General features: G+C 45.2%; 1 protein-coding gene across 4 annotated transcripts in view; it reads right to left on the bottom strand.

Annotated features, from left to right (window-relative positions):
• Window positions 1-11,814, bottom strand: part of NCOA1 (nuclear receptor coactivator 1) — a 288,605-nt gene extending 276,791 nt beyond the window's left edge. For 2 of the 4 annotated variants that reach the window (XR_014562729.1, XM_083733010.1), the window contains exon 1: window positions 11,429-11,814. The gene's annotated coding sequence lies outside the window, so the exon portion shown is untranslated. The remainder of the gene's footprint in view (window positions 1-11,428) is intronic. The other 2 variants (XM_083733007.1, XM_083733011.1) reach the window with 1 other exon arrangement.
• Window positions 11,815-15,368: the final 3,554 nt, after the last annotated feature.

Genomic DNA, 15,368 nt, shown 5'->3' on the forward strand with positions numbered 1-15,368 from the left:
GTGACATGCATAAAAAATAAAAAATAAACCCTTTCATTATTTCCGTTGATCTGTGTCTTCTGTAATGCACACTTCATGTATGTTCTGAGTATGGCAAGAGACATATCACTATGGCAACAATGTGATCGGAAACTTGGCAAGAGGCCAGAATATTTTAATGTATGAAGGGGTGTGGATCCCCAAGATTTCCATAGTTTCAGGCAAGATACGCATCAGTTCCCTTATGCAGGAAACACAGAGAGGCAAATGGGGACCAGGGAGAGAAACCAAGGTGAGCAGACTGAAGTAGATAACCACAAAGGCTTGATAGGCAAGTTATATGCCTTCTTACTATAGCTTGGGAATTCAGCCAGTATGTTTGTAAGAAAGAGGGCAAAAGAAATCCATATAAATAAACAGCACGGGATACGGAAGAACATACCATCTAACCTATTACATGCCTGGATGAAATTATCTGGATGAAAATTTCTTTGTAACTCAATGTCAGCAATAGGACAGGGTATAACTGTTGGTGCGACAAGGTGAATAGAGAAGAATTTTGAAGATTTTTGGAGACTTCCTAAAACACTATGGTTTGGTACTACCATTATGAACTCAATCAATTAAATAGCTGGATATCTATTACCACATAATCCTAAAATTATACTACTAAGCTCCCTTACAGGTTTAACCAATGACACTGACCTAAAAATTAAGTGTAAACCTACCGTAACTGTGATTGCCAAAATGTGCCCAGCAGCCCAGGAAAAAAAATGGATGCCCTCTTAATTTTTGGAAGACCAATTAAAGAACGGACAAATAGGTTTGTTGAGAGATAGACTTTATTTCTAATATTTTGGAACGATACATTTCTGAATAATATCCAACCATATGCTTATTTTTCTTTGTTTTGAGAACCTGCTTCCCCTTCCCCTTATTTTCTTTCAGCACTTAGCAGCCCAATATTTGGCCCTTTTTTATATACAGAAAGAGGTGTGTGTGTAATATGAATAAGCCATCAAAATAAAATTTAAAAACCTGCTGACCAACTCTTATTTATTTAATGTACTATTATTATTCTGCTCAGCAATTAAAATGGGGATGGGGTAGTTTAAATTTACCTAGGTCTGCCTGGAAAAAGACGCCGCCACCAACCTGTGCTAATCACCTAAGGTTGGCTCTAGGCAAGCTAAGGAGCCACATCTCTTATAAGAAAGCAAAACCCCAGCCCAGCTGCCAGGAGGTCCCTGGACTTGGGAGGTTCTTACAAGATCCTTGGCTAAAACCAACATGACAACATCAGGTTTATATAACGACATCAGCAGAATGCATATGGCATAAAAATTTGCACATGGCAAACTAAAGTGTTTTAAGTTAATGGTGAGTAAAATGAAACATTAAGAATCTGTGACGGGGTAGTCCAGGGAATGAACTGTTCAGTCCATGCTTCTGGCAGTGGTTCTTCTAAGGAATTTCGCTATGAGGAGCTGCAGGAGAGTACTGGCTGTTCTATATGTTATGCTCTCAGTTCAGAGGATGAGAAGAGGCCCAGCAATCCTAGTCAAGCATCCTGAGGGAGCAGCATACACCCTAGAACACGTTCCAATTCCTCTGCAACATGCAAGACTCCCATGAGTTACGTCAAAGTAAAAGGCTTGAAAACCACGGGAATACAGTGCCTGGCTAAGCCCTGAAACTCATAAAGGACTCCCCGAGTCCTTTCCTCATACATTTCCATCTGAAAGTACATACTGAATACAGTGACCCAGGTGTCAGCAAACTTTTTCAGCAGGGGGCCAGTCCCCTGTCCTTCAGACCTTGCAGGGGGCGGGCGGACTATATCTTGAAGAAAAAAAGGAACGAATTCCTATGCCCCACAAATAACCCAGAGATGCATTTTAAATAAAAGCACACATTCTACTCATGCAAAAACACCAGGCAGGCCCCACAAATAACCCAGAGATGCATTTTAGATAACAGGACACATTCTACTCATGTAAAAACATGCTGATTCCTGGACCGTCTGTGGGCTGGATTTAGAAGGTGATTGGGCCGGATCCAGCCCCCGGGCCTTAGTTTGCCTACTCATGGAATACACATTTGCTTTACCAGTCAAGGAACAGAGCTCACAATTGCACAGGGAAAGTTACGAATTCTTCCTAAAAGGATGAAAACACATCTGCCAAGGATGTTGGAAGTATGGCAGAATACGGAAGAAGATGGGACTAGATGACTCAAGGAAGTTGCTTGGAATTTGCATAGTTTATTCTTTTAATTCATTCTAAATTCACAAAAAAACTACAAATGGTGGGAGTGGCATTTGGGGGGTTTTTTTGCACAAAATATGAAATATTTATATGTACATAATTTTAGGTGTTGGTTCGGATCACAATATTTTTCATTGTGATCATGTGAGGGGCTGAGTTCCATAATAAAGAAAGGCAGGCCATAAATCTAAATGGGCAAAATTAAACCCCCAAACAGCCCCACTGAGGGCTGAATATGCTCAGAAACCATGGCTTGCAGGCTGACTGTTTTGGGGCTGGGGGTGGAGTGAGGAAACTGGATTTGAATCTCTTAATGCAGGTCCCACTTGTAAAAATAATTGTCCTACTTCAAAACAGCAAACTGAAAAAGGCCCCTCTCTGTACACACACAGACAACCAGTCTAAAGCCGCTCTGAAATAAAGTAAGCAACTCTGACCCAGTTCCCTTTATGTTTCTTCAGAGTCATGCTACTCACATGTACTCAACTTGGTTTCTCTTTTAAATAGGAACCGAACTTGAGATTTCATCATTCCATTCTCACAGCAACAATATTCAGTGCACAGCAAAAGAAAAGTTGCACAAACTATTTGGACAGTTTGCTGAACAGTTAGCTTGGAAAGCCATTTATTCTGAAAGTGGAACTAAGCTCAGGAAAGCAATGTTGCAGCTGTATGTACAGCTATGTATACCCAGCCAAACATGGACTGTCCATTTTCAGTTTCTTCTCTTTTATTCCAGCAAGTTATTGATGTTTTATGCTAGATTAGCTGAAACCAGGCAGTTTGGGACACTGAAATTTCCCTTCTGTCCAATACACCTGAGCAAGATATTTGAAGACCCTTTGACTTCACTGGGTGCTGGATTTCAACCCTGGTTTTTGATTGCTTCAGAGTTCTGCTAGTCCTTCATTGCACTGTTGCATAGCCAGTAAGGTAGTAAATATTACATGGTACTGTTGCACTCAGATCCTGCTAACCGGTTTCCTACAGGAATCTGGCTGGCCGTTGTGAGAACAGGATAATGGACTAGATGGCCCACTGGACTGATCCAGCAGGCTCTTCTTGTGCTCTCAGAGGAAGGGCAGTTTAGAAATAAACCAGTAATAATATTTGTGAGGGATAGTACAATCCCCATCAAAGTCAGGAACACAGGGGGCTTCCATACACAGAGTCAGACCACTGAGCAATGCACTACACACACTGACAGAGGTTCTCCAGGGTTTCAGATAGCAGCCTTTTCCAACACTACCAGGAGGTGCTTAGGATCGAACCAGATCTACTACTAAGCTACGTTGCTGCATAAAACTAGGGCCAAAGCAGACAGCATGAGGAAAAATAACAGTGAGAGGATATTTGCTAAGCATAATCTACAACTATTCTGAAATGTTTACTATTGCAAATTAAACTTTCATATATTTGCTGTGATATAATTTACAATAAGTTATATTGCAGCTCTATTTATTCGGCGACTTGCCTGAAGTTGTACTAAATAAAGCTCAATTCCTTCTTGTTGTTGATGAAATGGAAACCAAGCTAACGTGTTTATACAACGCATCGTTACATGGAAAGATCTGTATATTCTTTTCCCTACACAGAAGTGCTCTCCACATGGAAGACGTATAAATGTTTGATGCATCCCCAAGCCCAAATGAGACCCCACTGGTTGTGGCTGGATGCATTCTTGCTAGTTTTATGGAAACAGCCCATTCCAAATACAGCAGTTTGTGCAAAAAAACCCCAATCCTCAACCTACCAAACTCTTCAGAGTTGCCAGCCCTAATGTAAATCCAGATCTGGTTATAGTACAGAGGATAATTATTCCAGTTCCTGGGGTGGGGAAGTATTTACCTATAAGGCTCAACACAGACTACCTTACAGAAGCAAGTTAGGCAACAGACACTTCCAGTTTCATTATGTATGAAATACTCTCAAGTCTTTTCGGATATCAAATATAGGCCCTATAAAATATTACAGCTCTGATGGTGCAACAGGCTTCCATGTGGGTGGAGCTTCCTCTTCCTCTCTCCCAACACACCTTCAAAACAGCTCTATAAGGATGGAGGGGGCAGCTGGATGGGGGAAAAGAATAAACGGAAGTCCTGTTGCACCAGCAGAACCATATTGGCATAGCACCGGGTGCAATTCAATATTTTAAGCCTGTGTCTCAGACAAAAAGTCTCTTTTTAATTTAATGTAAATGAAAGTAGCCCCCCATTGAGGCCAAGCACCTACACCAGGCCCTTCAGATGTTTTTGGGGACTACAACTCCCATCATCCCTAGCTAACAGGACCAGCAGTCAGGGATGATGGGAATTGTAGTCTCAAAACATCTGGAGGGCTGAGTTTGCCTATGCCTGGCCTACACTATGTAAAAAATATTGTCCCCCACATATGCCAATCAAAACTGTATTTACTCTTTCCCATAGTTTTTTTTAGTCCCATAGTCTTTTCTCATATAGTTTGTTTTAACAATCAAATTGCTTTGCTTCTTTTTCTCTTTGAAGCACAACACAGAACTTTACCTAGAACTTTTTAAAACATTTTCAAATGGTGAAGGATCACAATTTCTAGCGAGCATGATAGGCAAAACAAAAACTTAAAACTTTACTTTTACAGAAATAAGGGCAACTCCCCCCATCGCTGAATAGCTTCCCTACAATGTTATATCTTGCATTATTGATTCATAATTGCAACTTAGGACTTTGGACTATAGTGTGGGGGGCCTTATCACTGGAACTCAGTAAACAAACATTAAGAAGTCAGGCCCATTAATTTCAATGGGTCTACTCTGAGTAAAACTACCACCCACATTTTATGGTGCCTGTTCTAGGCTTTCCTCTTTCAAGAGCCCTCTAAGTCAAGATTTTGATTGCCAGTTGGTATCTTTACCGGACTTGAAACTGTTTTTATTTTAACTATTTTTTAAATACATGCAATTGTTTTAGATATGTTTTTTATTGTAATGCAAAATCAATTCAAAATGCTTCATGAGAAGAGATTCATAAATGTAGTAGATAATACAGTAATAGTAATAAGTTCTGACACCTTCCCTTTCAAACTTCCCGAACTAGCAACAACCACCAAATTTCTCTCTAAATCAGCTCATTACAAATATATTTGAACAATGTAAGCTTGGTAATAATAATAATAAACTAAGATTATATTTTCAAATGCATGATGCTCAGGAGTTGTGGTAAAATACATAATTCTGAAACAGTGGTAAGATTCAAGACAGTCATTCCAACAAATCACAACTTACTTTCCATAACAAACTGTAAATTAGTCACACTTATGAATAATGCATTCCCCCTCCAACCTGGTTTTAATGTATCGTGGGTATTTTCTTTGGTTGGTTGGTTGGTTGGTTGGTTGGTTGGATGGATGGAAGTCACTCTGGGTTGCCTTGGGCAAGAATATAGGGACTAACAAATTTAATTAATAAAATACAATATTCATGCTTGCCACAAGAGGAAATTTGTGCATTAAAAAAAAAAAAGCTCAGCTGATGCATCAAATATCTCCATTTGATAACTTGATCCCCAAATATCATGCCAAGTTCTTGGAAAGAATGCAACAAGGGCAATGCTGCAATATTTGACAATGCATTACCACACATCTCGTCACTCTGTTTTTCTTTAATCCACAACTAATAGCCACAGACTTAAAAGAACAATCCTGCAAAAAACAGACTCCTTTGTCCATATATTTGAAATGAACATCAGCTTGATCTACTCCCCACACCGGCGGAAAACAAAATATTTCATCACCACTGAAATATGGTTTTATACTCAAGTTTTTCTATTTTAGGTCGTTTTCCTCCTTGCGGCCAGAGGGGGGGGGGGGAAATCCCTCTATAAGTAGGCAAACCTATCTATTCACAGTTCTTGAGCACTCTTGCAGTATTAGAACTGCAAAGTATTAAAGTTTGTACATGTGCCTACACACACCTCCCAATAAAAACCAAGCACCCGCCACTGGAACAAATGAACCCGGGCAATCCAGTTGAGAGCATATGCAAGAATTTGCTTTGAGTACTAGAACTAGACAGGGTGGATCTGATTTAAATCAAATCGATTAAATTAAATTAAATCGATCACAATTTAAATCGCGATTTAAATCACTAGTCAGTAAGACTTGATTTAAATCTCTCCTTTTTTACAGAAAGACTCATTCTTGCTGGTATAATCTTAATATTTACAACAGATGGTTTCATTTTTGGAATAATAAATTTTCAGAGTAGTTTTTACAGTTAAATCAAAAATTACAGATTCGGTTATACTATTAGAAATACATAGACAGATAATTATGAAATTATTATGAGGTTTAATAAGTTAACTTTATATTTGCATAACTTTTCTGATGTACTTTAGTGGAAGGAGAAAAATAATCATTCCCTTAATAACAATTTAAACAATTTATTTAACTAAAGCAATAACATTATAGCACATGTATCCATGTTTGTTAACTGTTGTGGTTAAACCTAAAAACATGAAAAACTTAAAACAAATCCTTATTTTCTGATGAACAGCCTTTGGACTATAATGTAACTTAAACAGAAAACTATCTTTAGAAAGATTTTTCCTCCAAAAGAATTTTATTTTAAAAATCTGATTTAAATAAATAAATAAAAAATCCGATTTAAATAAAGAAAATCTGATTTTTGATTTTTTTTAATTAAAAAAATCACTGATTTTTATCCACCCTGGAAGTGGAGGACCATAACAGTTCTTCCCCATTAAAATCCACTTCTGTTTAACCCACATTGTCTATGTTTTAGCAGCATAATCCAGAGGGGTGGGGGTCATTTGGTTGCCGCTATTGTTAAAACTTACAGATCTACCGCAGATCACCACAAGATGAAAATGTCATAAGGATGTCACAGAGGCCAATGGCCCATCTAGTCCAGCATCCCGTTTTCATCTTGGTCAACCAGCAAGCAAGACGTGAGCACAAGAACACCCATCTCTCATGAAGCCTATTGCGACCAACCATGATAGGAGAGCTTAGCCACTGTGGCCAGCAGCCACTGATTGTCTTCTCCTCCATGAATCTGTCTAATCCCGGGGTCAGCAAACTTTTTCAGCAGGGGGCTGGTCCACTGTCCCTCAGACCCTGTGGGGGGCTGGACTATATTTGGAGGGGGGATGAACAAATTCCTATGCGCCACAAATAACCCAGAGATGCATTTTAAATAAAAGGACACATTCTACTAATGTAGAAACACACGGACACATTCTACTAATGTAGAAAGACGCTGATTCCCGGACCGTCCACAGGCCGGACTGAGAAGGCGACTGGGCCAGATAGTTTGTCTAAGTAAAAAGGTAAAGGTGCCCCTTTACCTTTTTACGTACGGGCCAGTCTTGCCAGACTCTAGGGTTGTGCGCTCATCTCACTCTATAAGCCGGGAGCCAGCGCTGTCCGCAGACACTTCTGGGTCACGTGGCCAGCGTGACAAGCTGCATCTGGCGAGCCAGCGCAGCACACGGAAACGCTGTTTACCTTCCCGCCGGCAAGCGGTCCTTTTCGAACTGCTAGGTTGGCAGGGGGTGCTTTCGGGGGTGCTTTCGAACTGCTAGGTTGGCAGGCGCTGGGACCGAACGACAGGAGCGCACCCCGCCGCGGGGATTCGAACTGCCGACCATGCGATCGGCAAGTCCTAGGCGCTGAGGTTTTACCCACAGTGCCACCTATGCATGGTCTAATCCTCTCTTAAAGCCATCCAAGATGGTGGCCATCACTGCCTCCTGGGGGAACCAGATCCATAGTTTAAGGATGTCACTGTATTTTGTTAAAACCACAACTAGAGCTCTTGCTAACTTCATTCTGCGGACTAATATTTCTTTGTATGCAGAAGATTTACACATGCAACCAACAGAAAACTCTTCTTTCACTTTTCACTTCTTTTAAACTCACACACCCCCTCAATCCATTTGAAGCAAATTACTTGGAATGAAGCCAGTTCTGCCCCATTGACCTCTGGTATTTTTCTTTCTTCAGTTTTAGGATAGATTTTAATGAACTCATTGTTTCTATGTGGTGTTCACTTTTAATTGAATTTATATTGTCAGTCACTTGGGCGGGGGAGCGACTCCAAGTTAAGAGACAGATTATATAAATGAAGTCAAATGAACGAACAGACATTGGATTTAAAGAAGTCTAAATTGATGCCACTCCAGATATCGCAGGTGAACATTTAGTTCTCTCTCTCACACACACATTTGCTTCCTGCCCTTCTTCCAAGGAGACAGCACCTAAAAGGCTGAGGATGGCCCCAAAAAGATTTGAAAATACCTGGAAGCCTCTTCTCATTTCTGAACTACAAAACCTTTGCTTATTTTTAAAACATAGTGCGGTTTTACTTCAAAGAATACTTTCCAGTTTTTGTAATGTAAGCCAGTAGAATGATTAGAATACACAATAAAGGGTAGGATGATGACCCAGTTCTCAGTTACTGAAGCGTCAACATGTGCTGCAGTACGTAAAGGTGCAGTCCTCTCAACCCACACTGGAAAAAAGTTTCCCTTCAGTCACTATTTATTTCCATCCTGAATGTCACATTCAGCAAAAAAAAAAACCAAAAAAACAACAACAAGTCATTCCCTCTTTCCTACCCATGAGATTAATTCAAGAAGAGGGTCCCTTCCAGGATGTGAGCTTCAGAAACTTCAAGTTGCCTGAAGACAAGGGTAGGAAAGCAGTTTACATGCACTCAAACATGAGATTCATGCATATCATTGTAATGCCAGTCAGCAACATTATGCTGCAGGTGTAACGCATTAAACCATATTATTTATAAACACATTCACTAAGCTGATTTGATAACACACTAGAGCAGAACTGGCAAGTGCCTGGAAAAGCCTTTTATATGAAACCAAACCATTCAGAAGGCAACACAAATGGGGCAGTCTCTAAACATAAACTCTAACACAGCACCAAGTCAGACCCGCATCACCCTCAGTCCTTATTCAAAGACTATTTCATCCCTTGCCCTTAAAAAAAATAAAATCCATCTCTTGAGCTCAAATTACCCTCCAAACCATCCGATACCTCATTACCATCTTGATTTCCTTCAACCAAAAAAACTGCACATTACTTATTCTCCACAGGCTCTCTGAAAGAGGAGTGTGTAAACAATTAATGTGCATAAAAGAGTTTGCTGCCTCTGCTTTTGATAATCCAACTGATGATGAGATGCAACATGCAAAAGCAAAGAGGCCACACTTAAAAGCAGCAACGTAGAACACCTACGCTCCCAGCCCACTCTCTCTGTGCAATGAAGACTTACAGGCCCCCTGTTGCTGTGGGATTGTCACCAGCACCATCAACGGCGCATCTTTGCCCCAATATGGGCCCGTCGCCAGACACCCTGCCCCAGCCATGTTTACGCAGTCAAAGCAGCCCAGACTCTTAATGACCAATCTGGACAACAAGAAGAAAGCAGCTTCACTACTTTGCTATTAAAACTTGCGGGTGGCTGTGTGCAGTTTTGCAGGAGAACATGAACGCGCAGGCATGTCAAAAGTTTAGGTGTGGGAGAAGAGTAGGCAGGTTTAACCTACTCCTGAAACTTACACTATTCATCTGAAATTTTAAAGGGGAGGGTGAGGGAGGGGGTGTATGCGGCACTTGACACAACCCAGAAACGAGCAGGAGCAGTCCCCCACCTACAGATTTTTAGTTAAACGACTTTGAACCACCATATACACACTTCCACCCAACCCAGGCTCTCTCTCTGCCTCTGTACACACAAATACTTGCTGACACTCTCCTTCCACAAGCCTCCAATTTTAAGACTCAAGTGTCCTCCTGGTCCCCTGCTCAACTGACTCTCCCCGGGATTTGAGGGTGGGGGGGAAAGCCCTCCCATTCAGAGCCAAAGTTATTACCCTTGCTTCACCACCACCACCACCACTCCTGATTTGTTGTGGGGAGGAGATAATGTCAATTCCAGGAACTGCTTTCTACTCTGGTTTAACCAAAGACGTAAAGGGAAACTGGATGGTACACCACATCCCCACAGAGCCTGGTGCTGCTCCCTTTCTCCTTGGAAACCCCTTCCCATATATTCCACCAAACCCCAGGCACCCCCTTCCCACCCCTAACTATTCCCCATAACTAAAGATCACTGCCACACAAACACACCTTCTCTCCACTTCTCTACAGATCGCCTATGGGGTGGACTTTGGTAATATGGCACCCTGCCTGAGCGATGGCAAAATTGGGCAAATCCCACCCCACCCCACCCCATATTTCTTATTTTCGCAATAACTGAGTACGTACCAGGGATGATGTTGAGGATGATGATTACTACTGCTGCTACTTTGCATCCCCTCCGCTCTGCACCCTGTGTGAGGGAACTGCCCACCCCCCACACTAAATCCATCACTGCTGGGATCTTCCATTACTCCCCAGTTTTGGGGTACTTTACCACCTTCTCTGCCATCTGACAGATCCTTCCCTTGCCGGCCAATAGCTTTCCAGCTCCCTAGGGTCCTAGTTACCCTTTTTTTCTTTGCACAGCTCCCTAATCTGGGCTGGGGGCTGGGGAGTGCAACCCCTTTGACCCCTCTGCACCCATTTGGGGGAAAGGTCTTCTTCCTGCGGGGGGGGGGTACCCCATGTGTCCCGTTGCCCCCACACGCCCACCCCAAAAGAAGCAAACTCCCTTCTATCTGCCACAACCTCCTCTTGGCACAGAGACCTCCCCCCGGGGGACCCCTGCTCTCCAGCACCCACCAAACTCCCCTGGCAGGCCCCCCACCCCACCCCGCGACGACCAACCCCCAATCTCCAGGCTTTTGCACCAACACGCCCCGGCCCCCTTCCCTGTCACACCCAGACCTCAAATTCATGCATCCCCCCCCCCCAAAAAAGCAGCCCTGCTCCTTCGGCCACTGCTCCTGGTGCAGCGCCCACCCACCCAAAAAACACACCCCGGACCCCGCCCCCTCCTTCGCACTCACCCCAATCTCCCCTTGGAGGACCCCCCAAAATGCGCCCCGCCCCCTTCTTTAAACCTCCGCCCCCCCCCCGCGAGCTTCATCGCCCCCCACAAAAATAATCATTTTTTGCAAACTCCCCCACCCCCAAAAGCTGCGCCCCCACCCCAGAAGCAAGCCCCGGCCCGGGGGGCTTCCCCTTCCTCGCCTGACAGCTCAGCGCACCCCCGGCGGGCTCACCTGCTGCCTCCGGCCGGGCCGAGGCCTCCCTCCTCGGCGGGGAAGGACCGGGGGTCGTCGCCTTCCTTGGCGGCGGCGAGGAGGACCGGGCGCGCCCGGGGCCGGCCCTCCCGTCCTCCTGCTGCTGCTCGGGCGGCGGGCGCTGGCGGCGGTTCTCCTCGGCCTGGTCCTCCTCCTTCTTCTGGGGCCCCGGCTCCCTTGGCGGGGCTCCTGGGCGCCCGGGGCCCCCTGTCTCCGCGCTCGCTCAGCCTGCGGCGCCTGCTCCGCCTGCTCGGCTCCCGAGGGCGGGCGGAATGGCGAGGGGGCGCGGAGGAGGAGGAGGAGGAGGAGACGGGGCGGGACGCGGCCGAGGGGCTGGCAAGGGAGGACGGAGAGAGGGAGGCAGCCACGAGAAGGGGAGGCCGCCGCCGCCGCCGCCGCCGCCGAGGCGAGGGGCCGAAACCGCCTCAGCCGCGCGCCGCCATCTTGGGCAGGATGGCAGGAGCCGCCTGAGGGGAACCGCCGCCGCCTCGTCCTCCTCCTCCTCCTCCTCCTCCTCTCCGCCCTCGGCCTCCTCCGGCCACACCAGGCCGCGCTCCCTTCGCCAGCCCGAGCTCGACGCCGCCGCCTCACGCTCGGGAAAGAGCGCCTCTAAGCATGTGCAGAGTTCGCTGGGCGGCGGGCCAAGCAGGTGCCTGCATCCTCCTCACCAGGCGTTAGATATTAACGAGAGGCTTCGTTTTTAAGAGGGGGGGGGGTGTTCTGCTGCTGCTTTTCTCCCTGCACGTAGACGGGGGAAAGGGACAGCCATAGGATTTATTGGGGGGAGGGTGCAGAACCGAGTTATCTGAGACGCAGTTAAGCATGTTTTATTTATTTACTTGATTTAGGGGGCAGCTGCCCCCCTCTGTAACCCCCCTGGCTACACCCACCCATGCACCCCAATTAAATATTTGAGGGGGTTGCCCCCCCAAAAAAAAGTTGATGGGCATTGCCATTCCAATGGTGGGTGGGTTGCACTCAGGTGAGCAGTTATACAGGGCAGAGCTCACCTGTCGTCCCCACCCCCAATATTTTATTCAAGTTGGCCCCCCTGGTGACAGCCATCACCTAAGTGTGAGTGTGCTTGGCAGGGTATTTTGGGCATCACCTGCCTGTGCATGTGGCCGGGGTGCTTCTGTCGTACAAGGCGCCGCTTAAGTTGACAGCGCTCTTTGAAAAGCAGTTTAAAAGTAAAAAACGCAATGGCGGGTTACCAACGGGCAGCAGGCCAGCAGCGCATTCCTGTGCGGCTTTACTTGGAAGTAAGCCCCAGTGCCGTCAGTGCGGCTTGCTCCCCAGTAACTGTGCTGAGAGGGTTGCGGAAAGCACAGCGCATTGGAGGCGAGAGGGGCTTCAGACTGTGCATGCTCAGGGGCTGTGCTGCTAGCGTGCAGGTCGGTCCGTTCGCACATTAAGCACAGTGCCAGCACACCCAGTTGAGCCACTGGTGGTGCTAGCTAAATGCAAACGGTCAAGCGTTTTTTTATTGATGGCTAGCCTCTCTCGGCCTTCTCCTCGCAGCTTCCTGGTGAACGTCTTAGGTTTATAAATCCATATTTCCGCCCCACAACCTATGACACTGAAACATGAGATGCCGCATTTGCACGGCGGCATCTCAGGATCACTGGCTGAGTGCTCACTGTGCCCTGGCCCCTGGCTGGCCAGGTCGGACGCGAAGACTTTTTGCGTGCAGAGCATGCGCTCTGTCACCGAAAGGCAAAATAACAGTGGTTTTGCATTTAACACGCAAGCCCTTTTGACAACTAAAAATAGCATCAGCTGAGGGTGGGGTAATAATTATCAGGGTCACAGTGGGCCCAGAATGGGAACTCATCCTTGCCTCTCTGTCAGAGCCCCGAGTAAAACCTTTCTTGTGAATGTGCTACTTATAAATGCTAAATAGGAGCCTGGCTGGGTCACACCAAAGGCCTGATCCTTTGGTGAACCACATGGGAAGCTCACAAGTATGGCACAAGGGCTCACCTGCCGTCTCTTCAGCGACTGGCCTTCAGGTGTACACAGCTTTCGATGCATGGCATAGCATTATACAGCCATCACAAATAGTAGTCATCAATATTCCTCCGTGAATTTGTTCGATCCCCTTTTTAAACCATCCAGGGTAGTGATTGTTACTACCAAGGCAGCCAAGGGTGGCTTGGGAGCCCTGTGAGGGGGGGGGGGACCCGGTAAGCGCAGACCAGCTAAAAATATTTACACAGGATATAAAACAAGTGTGTCATCTCATGTTTATGTCAGTCATAAATATGATGGTATCTGTACCTGTTGAGAATACGAAGAGCCTAAAGGCTCACGTCAAAAATACAATCGCCCTCACGATCGTTGCTGAACTAACCATACACTTTAAATTTTTAACTTGGATGTGTAACACAACAACTTTGTTGCATTTGCACAGTGTTCCCTTCCAAAAACATGTAAATGCGACTGCTCAGAGTAAGATGAGATTGTACCGTCATACTGTCAAAGCCCAGAAGCGTATAGAGTCAGAAATGCTCTGTTGACTGCACAAGTTTGCAAGCCATTATTCAGAATTGTGCATATACTGAACGCAAGATATGTATTTTAAGAACTACACAAAAACATATGCAATATAACGGGGCCCTTCCAAGCCCTAGTAATTTGTAGCAGCTTCCTGCCCCCATGCATGCTCTCTCGTCGGCCCTAGTTGCTGCTTCTTCAGGTAATCTTAACCTCATAGTCTAACTTTGTGTTGTGTGGAGTACTGTTGCCTATCCTGAATCCAGATGACCTGGATGTCTAGTATTTTGAGAGAGAGAAAATCTACTTTCTCCACACCATCCATCATTTATGCTCCTCTATATGGACCTTCTTGCTTGTATTTTTGTTAAACTAAAAAAGGCACAAGTATGCTGTAGGGGGAGTTTCTGGAGGCGGGTGGGGTGTTCCATGGAATGCAACTGGGGAGGAAAGACTTTAATTCCTCATCCCTGCCTGCAGTCCTAAAAATGATCAGCCCCCACCCTCTACCTGACACGCTTTTTGTATTAAAAACAACCACACACATGTGGTTTGGGTCTGAGCTATGGCCGTTTCGTACTCTGAACGTCCTTGCCATATGAAGTGTGAACCAGATCACAGCCGCGTTGTACAGCGGCAGCAAAGTCACAGATTACTTAACCACAAGTGCAACTTACGTTCGTGGAGACGCCATCAGTCATGGCATTTCTGGCAGCCTCGCCGTAGCATATCATGGCCCTGATGCATTCTTGGAACACAGCACACCACTCGGCCCACGCAGTTGCTCAACCCACAATTTTACCACACACAAGTCAACCTCAAGATGACTTCACGTGCACTCGCCGTGCTGGAAATTCGTGTTTAGTACACTTGCTGCTCATTGTGCGTAAAAATACTTGTGTGAGGAGGTTGCTTCAAAACTTGTCAAGGTGCTCATTGCCCCGGAACATCTTCTCAGGTGAATAGTCACCAACACTAGTCAATAGAAAATATGTGAAAATACATTAAGTGAAAATAAAATGCTGAGTGTGGTGAGCAAAATTAATAATATTTTTTCCCACAAACTTCTTGTGAGTGGGATTTGCTGCCCAAGAGGTTTATTTTTAAATCTAACTTTCACATAATTCACATCTTTAATTTTCCATTGTGCATTGCTATAGGTGCCTAATACTTTCAGATTCTCAAATTCGGGATGTGCTAGCCAACTTCTTTATATCTGCTCACTAATATAACCCAGATGTCCGAAGATCAAACAAAGTGGGCTGGGTTCTAAATGGGGAATTAGGAGTGTGGCCTGCATGCATTTTCTTCCTACTTAATTTATTTGTTTATTTATTTGTTGCCTGCCCTTCACCCTACAGTCCCAAGGCAGGATACAGCATTAAACACAATCCCCCCCCCCCAAAAAAACCAACAGTGTAAA

Source organism: Podarcis gaigeae (assembly GCF_964106915.1).
Source record: "Podarcis gaigeae genome assembly, chromosome: 3".
Taxonomy (NCBI): Eukaryota; Metazoa; Chordata; class Lepidosauria; order Squamata; family Lacertidae; genus Podarcis; species Podarcis gaigeae.